At 46.2% G+C, this 15,385-nt stretch overlaps 2 pseudogenes; both read left to right on the top strand.

The window, feature by feature from the left end:
• Window positions 1–1,083: 1,083 nt before the first annotated feature.
• Window positions 1,084–1,943, top strand: LOC137204383 (ribose-5-phosphate isomerase pseudogene; annotated as a pseudogene).
• Window positions 1,944–12,050: 10,107 nt separating this feature from the next.
• LOC137221011 (diacylglycerol kinase zeta-like) lies at window positions 12,051–13,142 on the top strand (annotated as a pseudogene).
• Window positions 13,143–15,385: the final 2,243 nt, after the last annotated feature.

Below are 15,385 nucleotides of genomic sequence, written 5' to 3'. Positions count from 1 at the left end.
TTAACTTGTTGACATTTTCACTACTAACTGCTATTGACTAAACAAGGAGTAATTACTCCAGCTACTTGGAGCGCTTGTTAAAAATCACCCAGCTTGGTGGCAGCTATCACGGTTAGGGGATGGGGCTTTGAGTTCCGAATGAACACATGCCATTCTGGAAATTAAAAATCACCGCAGAGAAAATAGTGAGCACTTCACACACAGTAACAATTCATGACGGTAGAGTAATAATCTAACGCTTTGTCTCAAGTCACTCAGCGCCAAAATCTTTGTTCTAGAACATTGAAATGATCTATTCCAAGCCCCCATGTTATAAAGAAGCAAACATGTAGCTCAGAGAAGAAGCAAGTGTCAGAGAACTAAAACACACCTTGGGAATGGTAGGACTGATTTTCCTGATCCTTTCTTGGGGGTTGTAAGTGATCGTGGCCTTAATTTAAGATCAAGATGTGACTCTAATACAGTCAAGAGCACACACAGAGCTGATGGAACACGATATTTGCAACTGGGATTGTCCCAGAAATCCTATGTCACCAAAACCAGACTTTACACTTTGCTCCGCAATCACTCTGAACCATGCCTGGGAGAGAAAGCCCTTCGGGAAGTTTCTCTCTGGGACACACGTGGTCGTGTTCCACGCCCAGCCCCTCTTTTGGAAGCACGCCCCTACCCCCATGCTGATCTAGCCCCTCAGCCTCACACTCCTCCCAAATCTAATCTTGGTTCGGAGCTTGTTTTTCCCACACAGCCCTTGTCCTAAACGTTTCCGGATGAAGAAGTGTCCTAACTTGGAGGACAAAGGCACTCCCATTGCTTCTGTGCTGGTTTCGTTCTTGAGCCCGCTGCCTCCAAGGAACTGGATTTTAGAAACTAGTAAACAGCAGGAAGGCACCACTGTGCTTCTGCGTGTATACACATTAGTCACATCAGAACCCTTGACGCACAAGAAACAATGACTCCTTTATTATAATAACTATAACCCTTGGTAACATGGTCACCTGATCAGTGCACAGGGTTAATAAAGAGAGCCACGCAGTTAGTTAGCTTCACTGGCGATCTAAAGACCTCTGCCTGGCATTTCGGTGCTGGCAGCACAAGTACCGGTGGCGGGGATGCTACCAGCGTCCGCCTGGCCCCCTCCACGATGCCCAAGACCGAGGAGGCCAGGAAGCTGGCAGGCTGCGCGGCCGTGGAGAACCACTTGAGGAATAACCAAGTGCTGGGAATTGGGAGTGGTTCTACAATTGTCCATGCTGTGCAGCAAATAGCTGAAAGAGTGAAACAAGAGAATCTGAATCTCGTCTGTATTCCCACTTCCTTCCACGCCCATCAGCTCATCCTGCAGTATGGCTGAACTCTCGGTGACCTGGACCGACGACCAGAGATTGACCTTGCCATCGATGGTGCCGATGAAGGAGACGCTGATCTCAATCTCGTCAAGGGTGGTGGAGGCTGCCTGACCCAGGAGAAAATTGTGGCTGGCAATGCCAGTCGCTTCATCGTGATTGCCAATTTCCGGAAAGATTCAAAGAACCTCGGGGATCAGTGGCACAAGGTAATCTCCATCAAGGTCATCCCGAGGGCCTGTGAGCTGAGCTGTGACCCAGAAGTGTGCGGGTGAAATTGAACTTCGAATGGCTATCGACAAGGCACGTCCTGTGGTGATGGATAATGGGAGTTTTATCCTGGACTGGAAGTTTGACCGGGTCCACAAATGGAGTGAAGTGAACACAACTATCAAAACTATCCCAGGCGTGGTGGACACGGGCTTATTCATCAACATGGCAGAGAGAGTCTACTTCGGGATGCAGGATGGCTCGGTGAACATGACGGAGAAGCCTTTCTAAACTGGCCCTGCAGGAGCGGAGTGTGCTCCTGTTGCATCCCCAGCCCAGCGCCGAGGTGGACATGCCCCTCCAGGAGCCTTTGCCTTAATGTATCTGTGCCAGGTGGACAGCTTGGCAGGGTGGGGGTTGAAGGTTATATCCAGTCTTCTGAAGTATTGTTATTAAATGTCTTTTTAAAAAGAGAATTATAAACATATATATTTTACTATTAAAAATACTTAGTTGTTTTTTTATAAAGTAGAACTTGATTTCATGTTTTACGTGAAACATTTACCAAAAAAAAGGAGGACTGTCTTCTAAACTTTTAACTTGCGCCTGCTGGTTAAGCTTCTGAATATTGGGTTTCCTGAGAAACGTAAGTCAAACTTTTCCTTAAACTGGTGAAATGAAGGGCCCAGCCAGCAGCGATTCCCTGATGTCTTACTGGAAACACTGAAGTTTGTTTACTTTTCTACCACCCTGTTTTATTTTTAGTTTTTGTTGTGTACAGACGCACAGTGTGTAGTTACTGTGTCGTAAGATGTGAATTACAAAAGTCCGGTGAAAGTAGGGGTGTGGTGTGTGTGACTCAGAACGTGTAAACCACCAGGGAGAAAATGTGGGGTCTCTTTTGCGGAGAACAGGGGGTTCATTCAGACCCCTCTTGTTGGAAGCCATTGGCTAGAAGTACGTGCCAGTACTGCTAAAGCACTGCCGTGAAGCACATTTAAATGATTGTCTTTTCATCGTTAATATAGTTTTTTGTTCCTTTATTGTTATTTGCATGGTTCAGCAGCAGAAGTTGCTACCTCTTTATATTGTTTGAAGGTTGAAATAAAACAGTACGGTGCCAAACAAAAACATAAATAAAAATAAAAAAGACCTCTGCCTGTTCCGTGAAGGGCACCTTGTTTCTATAGTTTAATTTGAATTTCCATAGTACTTGATCTGGTAATAGGTCAGATCGATGTGCAAAAATTGGGTAAGAATTAGGTATTCACTTTAGGCATATTTGGTCTATAATAAACTGATAATTTCACAAGGAGGAAGAGGAAAAAATTGTTAAAACACATCACAGTACCAGATGGTCTTCAATGCATGGTCCCTTGTGTTTCTCAAGGTGACAAAAGTTTTGGTGTAAATTGTGGGATTTATCTATCACACACCTATGCAATCAACTCTGCAGAAGATTAGTACAAACTTCGGTAATTATTGGGGGAGGTGGTTAAAAATCCCACTGGCTCAGGATTTTCCCAAGTGTGCCGCAAGGAACACTAATAAAGAGAGGGTTTCCGTAGACAAGTAATTTGGGTAAATACTCGATCAAATAAAATAAATAGGTTTCTTAACCATTCTTCTCAGAGCCTTTATTATGTGAATGTCATTATCACGTGCACTCAGAGGTGGACCAACGTCCACCATTTTCCCATCTTAGCTGACCGCAGCTTTCTTTTTCAGAGACGATCTCATGGGACGAATGCTCTTCAGATTAATAACAATAACAACATGGGTGACCACATTTGAGTTCTCACTCTGTATCAGGCATTGTGCTAAGCTCTTCACATTGCATCTTGTTTAACTTTCCAGGGACCCTAGGTCATAGGTCCCATTAAATCACCATTTTACAGAAGAAGAAACAGGCTCAGAGAAGTCAAACAGCAAGTCTACAGTCACACAGCTGGCAAGTTGCAGAACCAGAATTCAAGTCATTCTGACTCCAGAATTCATACTCTGAACTCTCTGTTGTATATCTGTCCTCACGAATCAAATGAGGAAGATAACCCCTGCCCCTGCCGATTCTTGCTGAGCTAGGTTGAGAATAACTGCTTTGGGGGAGGAAGGGGAAAGAGAAAAGGAGAGAAGTCGGGGGAGAGGGGCATGATTTGGTTTAGATTAGAAGAAAGTGATCAGATAGGTCATTGCTATTATTCTGAGTGTTTTGAGGGAGTGGAAACCTGGACAGGACAGCCCATTCCTCATTGACAGGATGGGAAAAAGAACGGGTTTCTGGTTTTGACAGGTATGTACTAAATTCATCCTTTTCCAACAAGGTGCAAAGAAAAACAAGAGACTTGTTTTATTTTTTGCAAATATTTCACATTGCCAAGGTGACCGGAGTAACATCCCAGCCACAGAACTAGTGCAAACCACAGGTAGCCAAGGGAAACCAACGCAGCTCAAAAGGTAGATTCCAAAGTGAAACTAAAAATTTGAAAATTACACTAGATGGGGAGAAGGCTGCATCACAGATAAAAAAGAATGTCATTTTCTTTAAAAAGTGTTTAACTGCAAATGAAGCAGAAGTTTTTTTTATAGGATCCATATTCCTATAGGGCCAGTCCTTCCACTACAAACCCACAAATGAAACAGGTGAAAAAATGGGGGGGGAAAAAGAAACTGCCTAGTACAATTTTTTTTTTTTAAATAAATTTATTTATTTATTTATTTTGGCTGTGTTGGGTCTTCGTTTCTGTGCGAGGGCTTTCTCTAGTTGTGGCAAGCGGGGACCACTCTTCATTGCGGTGCACAGGCCTCTCATTATCGCGGCCTCTCTTGTTGAGGAGCACAGGCTCCATGTGCGCAGGCTCAGTAGTTGTGGCTCACGGGCCTAGTTGCTCCGCGGCCTGTGGGATCTTCCCAGACCAGGGCTCGAACCCGTGTCCCCTGCATTGGCAGGCAGATTCTCAACCACTGCGCCACCAGGGAAGCCCTGGCCTCCTACAATTTAATCGAGTTTCCTGGAGGGACAAGCTGAAACCAACCAACTTTTCCAGACTCTGGGAAGGAATTTGAATCTCACATGCCCAGTGGGGGGAAAAATAAAAAGAGGGAGCAAGTCTTCTTCCACATTTTAAGATCCCTGGGGTTTGGGCTTCCCTGGTGGCACATTGGTTAAGAATCCACCTGCCAATGCGGGGGACATGGGTTCAAGCCCTGGTCCAGGAAGATCCCACATGCCGTGGAGCAACTAAGCCCGTGTGCCACAACTACTGAGCCTGCGTGCTGCAACTACTGAAACCCACGTGCCTAGAGCCCATGCTCCGCAACAAGAGAAGACACCACAATGAGAAGCCCGCGCACTGCAACGAAGAGTAGCCCCTGCTCGCCACAACTAGAGAAAGGCCACGCGCAGCAATGAAGACCCAATGCAGCCAAACATAAAATAAATAAATTTATTTAAAAAAAAAAATCCCTGTGGTTTCTCAAAAGCTTTGGAAGTTTCTTCAGGATGCCAGGAGCATTCAGAAATTTAAAAATCGGGAATTTTATGGTTCATCAAAAGTTCAGAATCCCTGGCCCAGAAAATAAATTTAGTTAGGATGTCCTTTAAAGGACAGGGGTAGACAAAGAAAGAGGAAACCACCCAAGGCCAAAACCCCAGGGACTCCCTGAGGACCAGAACCTCTCCCCACCCTTCTACTTTCCACCTCCACCCACCCTTTATGGCCCTTTGACGGAGCACAGCTGCCCTTCTGGGCGGCCAGGAAAGGCCCAACTGCTCGAGGCCCCGGAGGGTCATTTGTGGCATGGCAAAGTTTCTCAAAGGGATTTTCTGCCGGCTGATTTTGTGGTCAAAAGCACATTTGACTCTCATCACTGCAGTCCCTGACTTAGTGAGACCAGAGAAAGGCCAAACTTCTTAGCCATTAACGGTCAGGGAAACCAAGAAAAGCTACCTCCAGAGTGACCGTTTCCCACAGACAAACTGTCCGCTAGCCATACCTGGCGAACGCAGGCTGGCCAACAGACTGAACTGGAAAGTCTGGTGTGGATCTTGGGGGGAGGGAAGTTGGGGCTTCTAGAAAAACCTGGAATGCTGTATCTGAACTCACATCCATGACAGGACCAATTTGGTGGGGCCCAGGGTGCCTCAGTTCAAATGAGAAATTGAACTCATCTTGAAAGAGGCCTAAACATCCAACTTGTTAAAAACTTTAACTCTGAGTATAGCCCTCCAAAAGTTCACCCCAGCTGTACCAGTAGCGTCAAGAGGGAAAGGCCCCGTTCTGGACCTATATCCCCAAACCTTTGCTGAGACAGAGTAAGAAAGGCTGAAGTTAAATTACAATAACTGAGGGTCTCTTGCTGCTGTGTTTCACCACGTTTACACACATAACCAGTCATATGTTCAGCTAACAGTCACTGAAGCCTATCTTGGGAAGGATGCCGCGCTGGGTACCAGGAGATAGAAAAGTAAAACGACCACCATTTCTGCCCCTCCCAGAGCTCACGATACAGTCAAAGAGGTAGGAGGCGGAGGTGTTGGAAAGAAAGGGCCTTCAGTGGAAACACGGAACCTGGATGCACAAAACGATTCGCTCATAAATATTGGGTTTTAGGATGCAATAGACCATTTTTTAGAGGTTGGAGATTTTTCCATGCAAGTATTCCAGGATAAAGTAAGCCCAGCGCTGAAACCCTAAGAAGCTCATAATCTGTCAGAAATGTATCTCTTTCTTTCAGACATCAGATGTTTCAGACATCTGATCCAAAAGCCGTGAGGAGATGAGAGAGGGTTCAGCGTGAAGACTCTAGAAATGGACCCAAAAACCTTTGGTGACTTTCTTGAACAGCCCCAAGTCATAATCACTTTCTGAGAAGTGACTTGGTCCCATTTCTGAATCCATAAAGTGATGACAAATGACCCCTGGCACCGCCTTCCTCTCTAGGATGTTGAAAGAATTAATGAGATAGTGTCTATAAAATGCTTTGAGCTCATTGGAAGATGTCAAGGAAGCAAAATAAGAAATACTGTTATCACTGAAGCTCTTCTAATCCAGCGAGCTTCAGTGGAGCTTAGAAATACCTCCATTCTCTCTTCAAATCTTTCTCTCCCTAACTTTTAAAGGTTGGTATGACTGATTCATCGAACATGACTGAAAGCAAGCAACAAAGTGGAAAAGAAAAGCTTCATGCAAATCCCTCTGTGTTTCTGCACAGGGGGTTAAGCAGAGCAAAGAACACAACCTACTTCCTGTCCTCCCGATAGCTCAGGGCTCTGTCTGATTATGTGGCTGTAACTTATCCTCACTCATACAAAAATTATTCATTTTCCACTCTGAGTCAGAACCTTCTGGTCTCCAAACCTACTGACAAAAATGCATCCACTCAAGTCATTTTATGTTTGGGATGTTTTTCCCTTAAGCATACATTTTATCTCCTTTGCTCCGTGTCCCTTCAGAAATTACACACTTCATTTGCATCTCATTGATTTGTATATATTTGTATATTGCTCCATTAGAAACATGAATGTTTTTCCCCTTGTGCTGATGAGGTATACTGGATCCTCAATTAATTAAAAGCTCCTTGGTACTTCCCCTTGATCCTGATTTTTGGTTTGTCATCTGCATTTGTCTATTTTATTGTACTCTCAGAATATCTTCTGTGTCTAGGGAGATGGAGGAGGATGCTGAGACTTGCTGGGAGTGCTTTTTGGAGATGATCCTGGTATCGATCCTAGGGTTATAGTGGGCACCTGGGAGAAGTGGGTTTGCCCTTTACATTATCTCTGTCCATGTTGCAAATTCACACATTTTACATGGGAGGTGAAGACTGCTCCAAAATGGTTTCACAACTTAAAGATGTGGGAAATACCCACATCCCATCGCAAACACTGACCAAATGAACTCTTCAGCTGAGTCAACCGTTCAACAACAACAACAGCAAAAAAGACTAACAAGAAGCCACACAGAAGGAAATATGCTCAAATATTTTACTAAAACACTTCAAAGGAATGAGCACGACATCCTTCCAGGCAAAGACATTGTCATTCTCACCTTCCGTGGAGCAGGGACTTCTAGTCTCTCTAGCAACGGTCGTGACCTCCATTAAACCATGCAGGTACTCTGCACCCTTCAGACCAGACCTAGAATCATACGAGCTCCATACAGTGAATAAGATGGCAATGGTAACTGATCTCATCCCGCTGTAGACCTTCAACAAAAAGAGAAAAATAGTGAGATTGCAGTTTGGCTGAGCCCAATGGCGCTTACGACTCAGGGAGTTTCCTTTTTTTTTTTTTTAATCCCCCTCTCCCCAGCACAAACCGTCTCAAGCTCAGACTGGTCCGTTCTCAGTTTGCCCATCATTTCTCAGCCCCAGAGAACATGCCTTTTAACCTTTTCGTCCTGCAAGAACTAGGTCAGGTACTCTGGAAAGCCTTGCCTGTCCAATCACCCCACAGGGATTGCTTCCTTTTGCTGGAGCATCTCTAGGAGGCATCCCTTACTGGGCACTGAGCATACACGGTTCTCCTACTATGTTTGCCATTTCTTCAGTCAGTCACTCTATATTGAAATGCTTAGCAGACGCCAGGCACGGTGAGGGGCCGGGAACGCAAAGCTACGTACACACAGACGCCGTCTTTGAGTGGCCCACAGTCTGCTGGAGTAAACAGCTTGGTTCTTCAGAGTCTGAAAACTCCTGAGGGCAGAGGTCTCTGTGATTGTTTTTGTTTCCCTCCCAGCAGCTCGCATGCTCCCTGAGTCAGGTAAGAAGTACTCAGTGAAGAAGGGTTGATTCAAATATGCAACCAAAAAATCCAGAAGAGACTTTCCCCAAAACTGATGCATGAAAATGCTTCATTTTCAACTCAAAGTTTCTAACAAATGCCAAGATGTAACCCTCAGAACGAGAGCAATACAGCTCAATTCCTTTAGGCGTTTTCTAATTACCATTTACCTGCTCTCTAATTTAGGAATTCTGGAGGGGATTGGAAGGGGCAGTGGGGTGGGGGGGATGACAGGGCATTTGCATAACAAAATATGTTTACAGTAAGAGATTCCAGTCCCTCAAAATTAAAAAAGAAACCCAAACAAATTTGCAAGGATGAGGGGACAGTTTTTCACCTTCCTCTTACCTCTAGCAAACAGCTCAGTCATTCTGAATGTCTTTAGAGGGTCCCTTTCTTCCACTGGAGGGTACATTAGCTAATCACATCATTTATCGCTAACTAAAGACCCAAAAATCACAGAAGAGGGAAGTCGATCCCTGCCCCCAAGACTGTGGAACAAAAGCCATACATTTTCCTGAGGAGACAGCATGGCTCTGCAGCTCTGTCATTCCTTCAGGGACACTGGAATTCACCTCCAGGACAGTCCCAGACAAAGCGTGCCTGCCACAGCCAAGTGACCCACCCTGGATGCCTTTGTGTGCAAGCCCCGCCCTCTTCGCCCATTCCTGCCCCTCCCAAGCCCTTCCTGTACCTGCCACACCTCCCACCCAGAACAGCAAAGCACGGGGACCCAAGGCCATATATTTTGACCAGCGTTCCTTGCTTCCAAAGCAGATTTCCATCCGACAGTCTCATCAAGATAAAAAGAATCAGAAAATAAGAGGGGTTGGAGAAAAGGGAAGAGAGGGGATGGGTGGGATCATTTTAATTATGAATTGATAGCATAAAAGTCCTGTGGAGACTCAATATTTGTGAATCGGATTTGGTTCAGAGTAAAATTTAAAAAACATTTTTTTTTTTAATGCATGCTCTGTGTTTTCCTAGAGTTCCTAGAGTGAGTTGGTCTCAGCTGCATTCAGCTTCCTGATATGAAACCCAAGACTTATTCTGTGACAACACATCCTGCTGGTCATGGGTTTCACTGTCTATTTCCAGGTAAAAGGAAAGAAAAAGAAGGTGGGGGGAGGAGAAGAAGAAGAAGAAAACGGCATCCATGATGTAATTATTTTCAAGTGGGGTTTTTACAAGCAGTTTAATGTGAAAGCTCATACAAATTAGGAGAGCTTGTTTAGAGTCAGAAGGACCTGTATTTCAATCCAGCTCTGCAAATCACTAGCTGGATGACCAAGCAAACTACTTCGGTATTCGAAATATTAAGATGTGAGGATTAAATACATGTGATCACTGTGATTAAGTAGTGTATATACAATAGAGGAACGCATATAAGGGACTGAGGCAGAATGCCTGGCATTTAATTAGCCCTCAATATGTGGAAAGGAGAGACAGTGAGAGGCGAGAAGGAGATGAAAAGACATATTAAGCTGTCTCTCTGTCTCCCCCCACTCCACCTCCATGTCTCTCTGTTTACAGCTCTCTCTTTACACACACACACACACACACACAGCCCTAGATCTGAACCTAGACGGACGTCCCACGTAATGACAGTTGAATAGATCCGGGCATTCCTGAATCCTAGTCCTTGGTTGATTCTGGAGGAAGAGGGTTATATCAGGACAAAGTTGAGAAAGCGAATTCAGCCCGGAGTGGACTCCCAGAGAATCAGAAATAATTGGACCTTCAGTCCACCCAGAATAATATAGGATGACTTCACAAACCAAGTCATTCCCTTTAACTCTCCTCTAGCCAAGGCAGAACCTAGGACTGGATGTCAAAGTGCTTTTAAAGGGTTTTGCAGAAGAGAGCAGAGAGCCCTTCTCAAATTTCTAATCAATGCAAAAGAGGGAAAGGAGGGACAGACGGGAGCACCAAACTCAAGGCAAGAGAGTCAGGGAAGACTTCGCAGAGACAATGACTCCAGAGATGAATTTTAAAGAAAGAGTAGGAGTACTTTATGCCAAAGCTGGGGCTGCAGGTGGGAGTCGTACTGAAAGTACAGAGTCAAGAGAAAGATCAGAATGAGAGCTCTAGATGCTTCCCAGGGCGGGGGAGGAGAATTTGAATCTCAAAGATGACACCAAAGAGGTAAGCAAGACCAGGCCAGCTTATGAAGTACCAGTTAAGGAGTTTGGATTATTTCCTGAAAGCTACAAGCCTTTAAGCAATGGAATGATAGAATCAAATTTCAGTTTCAGAAACTACACTCTGATGACAGTGTCAAGAGATTGAAGGTGGGAAGTGGGAGGTGAGGGGTGAGATAAACTTGATCTGCAGGCATGAAAATGCCTCATTTTTACTCAGAAACAGTCACATGTGCCACGGCTTCATCCCCTGAATGAGAATAATACAGGTCAATGCCTTTAGGTGTTTTCCAACTATTCTTTATCTGCTTCCTAATTTAGGGATTTTTAAGCAGATAGGGATTAGCAAAATTGTTAACTGAATTCATGTTTGAAATCATGGAGACATTAAGAAAGACTCCTGCTTGGAAAATGAGTGGAACATTGTGCCATTCACGAAGTAAGGATGAGAAGCGAAGAAGATCAGGAAGGAACGGAAGGGAGATGACTTGACCTTCTGAATTGGGGGTCCTGGGGTATCCGGAAGCACAGATACCCAGTGGGCAGTTATATATATTCATCTGCAACTCAGGAGAGGAATCTGAGCTAGAAACAGAGCCGGGACACGTCCGTTCCTGAGGAAAGCTCACCTGGGAAGTGTGTGCAGTGAGAAGACCAAGGTCAGAACCAGACCAACACCAACACGTAAGCATGGTCTGTGCTTCCACAGTAGGAGCAGCCAGAGATGAGAAAGGTAAATAGTGTCAAATGCAAGAGGAGAGTCAAGCAGGTAATGGAAAAAGCCCAGGGGATTTAGTAACTTAGGTGACCTCAAGGAAGTTAGTTCAGGGGCACAGTGTGGTCGGATAGCATTCTCCTTCTATTTCACTGGGGCATTTGACTCACTGCTACTTCAACTTACAACTTTTCTGATGGTGTGAAAAGCAGATCAGGAGCTGCTTGGGCCCTATTGCAGAGTGTTTTGACTCAGCAGAGGTAAAAAGTCAACCACTATCTGCTCAGAAGGTCAGCGGTGGTAACCAGGAGACACATGAGGACGCGTGGGCTAAAGGGCTTTCAGAAAAACTTTCTGGTCATGGCCAGAAATACCCTTCTATTACCCTAGTATAGTTTAGCAAGGAAATAAAAATGTTCATTTTAGCTAGAATTCCTTAGAATTGCAAAGTTCCATCCAATGGTTGGTTTTTTTTGTTTGTTTTTTTTGCGGTACGCGGGCCTCTCACTGTTGTGGCCTCTCCCGTTGCAGAGCACAGGCTCCGGACGCGCAGGCTCAGCGGCCATGGCTCACAGGCCCAGCCGCTCTGCGACATGCGGGATCTTCCCGGACCGGGGCACGAACCCGTGTCCCCTGCATCGGCAGGCGGACTCTCAACCACTGCGCCACCAGGGAAGCCCCTAATAGTTGGGTTTTAATTATCTTTCTATTTACTGGGCTCTGCACATCCCAAACCAAGTGAGGATGTGTATGCTTATTCTTTGCCCAGGTGGGGTCTTTCAGAAGAATTCGGTGCTTCAGACCTGAAACCGCAGGGCGTCGCTGTCCTGAACACACGCGGGTACGGCACAGGCACCATGACTGGGGCCACCCCGGGGGTCCCCACGACTCCGAGCCCTAGTGGCAGGAGGATGGCCGCAGCGAGGTCGATGGCTTCACCAGGGGGTCCCGGGCAGCCCCATAGGTGCGGGCACGCAAGGTTGACGCGGTGCCACGAGGCAGCGGTCGTCACGGCCAAGGCCATCCGGGTGCAGGTGGATGGGACGCCCCGCCAGCTCGCAGCCTAACACGCTCTCAGCTTCCTGTGCAGCCCGGCCACCCTGCAGAGCGAAGCTGCCAGTGCCCGGGCAGCTGCGAAGGGATCCAGGCGAGCAGCCAGCACGCACAGCCACGACGCCAGCTTTACAAGGTGTCGCCCAAGGAGGCCTCCGTGCCACTGGGCAAGGTGGTGGTCCTGGGTGACAGTGACCTAGAGCATCTGCCAGGCCTATATCAAGAGGCTCCAGCAGGAGCCCAGAGGGGCGGGAGTCACATCCCTGATGTGCCTGAACTGGCCCCCAGGTGGGGCTTCCTGGAGACCACCACTGTCAGCCGCTTCTACACGACCGACCCAGGCCAGGAACCCCTCAACTATGTGACTGAGATCGCATGCAGTGAAATTTATATGCTGGACCCAGAGCTGCTGGGGCCATCGCCCGGCCTGACCTCCCACGTCCCCTCTCCCCATCTCACCTTGCTCCCGTGCCTCGGTCACTGCCAGGGACGCCGCACCTCTGCAGGGGAGCTGCATGAGGCTGCCGAGGGGAAGGACTTCTGTAAGATCCAGACGCTGCCCCAGGCTGTGGGGACCACCAGTTCCTGCACCCCGTGGTCAGTACCGGCAGCGGGGAAAGGGTCTGCTATGTTCTGGACCACCGCCGCGCCCCGCACCCCTCCTTGATGCTGTGGAGGAAGACGGGGAGACCTGTCTGCACCAGCTGGCGGCCCTGGACTCCTGCACCACCTGCCACTACATCCTGGAGATGGGAACCTTCGTTATGAAGACAGAGTAGGAGGGCCACATGCCCCCGGCAGGCTGAGAAGTCTCAGGACGCCAAGCTGGCCGCCTACCTAGAAATGGGCAGTGTGACCTGATGATCCAGTCAGAGGACCAGGAGATAGCTGTGTAGCTGTGAGGCCAACACTCGGCAGTAGGGGGGACCAGCCAGATGATGACCACCCCATCCTGGCCCGCCTTACTGCCAATGTGCCAGCTGGAGAGCTACAAGGGGACCCCTTCCCCAGGAAAGGAGCCGCCCAGACCTAGGGCTGGACTCAGGACCTAGAGGGTCTCACCTGTCCCCCTGAGGCCCCAGCGTGACCCACAGGCTCACAGGGGAACAGGAAACTGAAGGGGGCTATGGACTTCTGAATACGGAGAGTGTGTAAAAAGGAACAAATTTGTATATGGGATTTCTTGAGATTTCGTAATGAATAAAAAATTAACTGGATGGGTTACTTATTGCCACCATAATGACAAATTAGATATGGGAACTAAGGTATATGTCAACTTCATTTTTTTTAAATTGACAAAGTAATTAGTTATGTATCAAATATAAAGGTCACAGAATAAATGTACTCATTTCTAGTCAGTATCTGGGATGTAGAGAATTAATTAGAAAAAGATGTCAACCAACTCCCACACGTTAAAAGACACAGAGCTCATCTGTCACCTTTCCCAACATCCCCCATTCCAGCCATAATTATTACAACAGTGGTGAGCTTGTAATTCTTCCATTTCGCTTTTTGACATTGTGATCTTATTGTTATTTCTTTTCCTCTGAGTTGTTTCAGCAAATGTTGGCAAGAGAGATTCTGTACCTAATTAAGACACAATCATCTTATTTCAATTTCATTGACAAAACGTGTTGGACAAGATTAGCTATCTCACGATTCGAAGCATTTAAAGGTGTGGCTGGTGTGACCCATGGTTCCATAGCTTTGCTACCTCATATATAAACACATCCTAAAAGACAATCTTAATCCCAGGAAAGAAACATTTCCAGCACCAGCTAGAACAGCACTGTCCAAAAGGAATACAATGTGAAACTTATATGCAATTTAAAATTTTCTAATTTAGGAATAATAATACCTCTCTTAGCTGCCTCTGAAGTGGTCATCAATTAAACAGTGGTAATGAAATTGTCATTATATAAAGACTACCTATTATTATTACCAATTCAACTTAAGTCTCAACTGACATTTATTATCTATTGTGTTGCAAGCATTCTTAGGGACTTTTGTGTCCATCATCCTTCCCTTTATCCCAAACTATCCCCCAATCCAGCATAATATCTCCTCTCCCATAAACTCATCTACGTCAGCCTGGCGTTTTCCTCGCCATCCCAAGAACTGCTTACCTTCACCAATGCTTTCCAAATGCTGGTACATTGGTGAGTACCAGGCTGTGAAAAAGTTTTCACAGGTCCAAGTCAAAATAATAATAGTAATAATAATAGTCACAGCCATGTAGATTTTCTTCATAAAGCCAAATCGGTTAAAATCTAAATAATTTCTGAGATTGTCCGTCCTTTTTTTTTTTTTTTTTTGCTAAAGTGTCTCCTTTTTTTTAAACGAAAGGATGATGGTAGTGGTGGTGATTATGAAGGTGACAGTCTTTTTTTGTTGTTGTTTTTCTTAATGCCCTTTTTGGACAAAAATGTGTTAAATGGCATTGTTTATCCCCACCATTTAAAAAACTATCATATTAGATCCATGAAGTCCACATTCCATGCCTCCACCCCTTCAGGTGACAGTGAGTTGAGGAGAGGGTCCTATCTTACTATGGTTTAGCCAGATTCCCTGCGGAAGACCCTTCATTGGCTACTGACTGTTGTTGGGTTAATATCAAAATCCTGAAAACACTCATGCGAGCAGCTTCTTATCTGGTTTCTGTCTCCGTTGGCTGCTTCAGCCTTGCTGGTCACCCGCCCTGCCCCACGTCCCCACCCAAGGTCTAGGTACGAAGACCTTTCTTTTTTTCCATCAAAACTCAGAACTCCTTTCTCTTCAGTGCTCTCTGCCTGGAATACCCTCTCCTTGCCCACTCCCTTCATTCCTCCCCCTCCCCCGGGGCCAGCGCTCACCAGCCTTCAGGGCTGGCTGAAATGGCACACCACCACCTCCCAAGAACTCTCTGCGGTCCTCCCAAGAGATCTTTTTCCTACTTCACAGAGCGGAAGTGTTGCCACCCACAGGAGAAGGTAAATGGATTTCCCAAAGGTAGAGCCAGAACTGGGTCCAAAACCTAGGTTTCCTGGTGACAAAATAGAGAGGTCTTGACAGAACCTCTATACCCCAATGAGGTCTTGATATTGGTGGAGTGGGGTGAGGTAGGGTGTAATGTGGCAAAATAAGGGGGGAGGGATTGAAA

The sequence above is a fragment of the Pseudorca crassidens genome, chromosome 1, assembly GCF_039906515.1.
Source record: "Pseudorca crassidens isolate mPseCra1 chromosome 1, mPseCra1.hap1, whole genome shotgun sequence".
NCBI lineage: Eukaryota > Metazoa > Chordata > Mammalia > Artiodactyla > Delphinidae > Pseudorca > Pseudorca crassidens.
The sequence above is the reverse complement of the archived record's forward strand: the minus strand, read 5'-3'. Positions and strand labels throughout refer to the sequence as shown.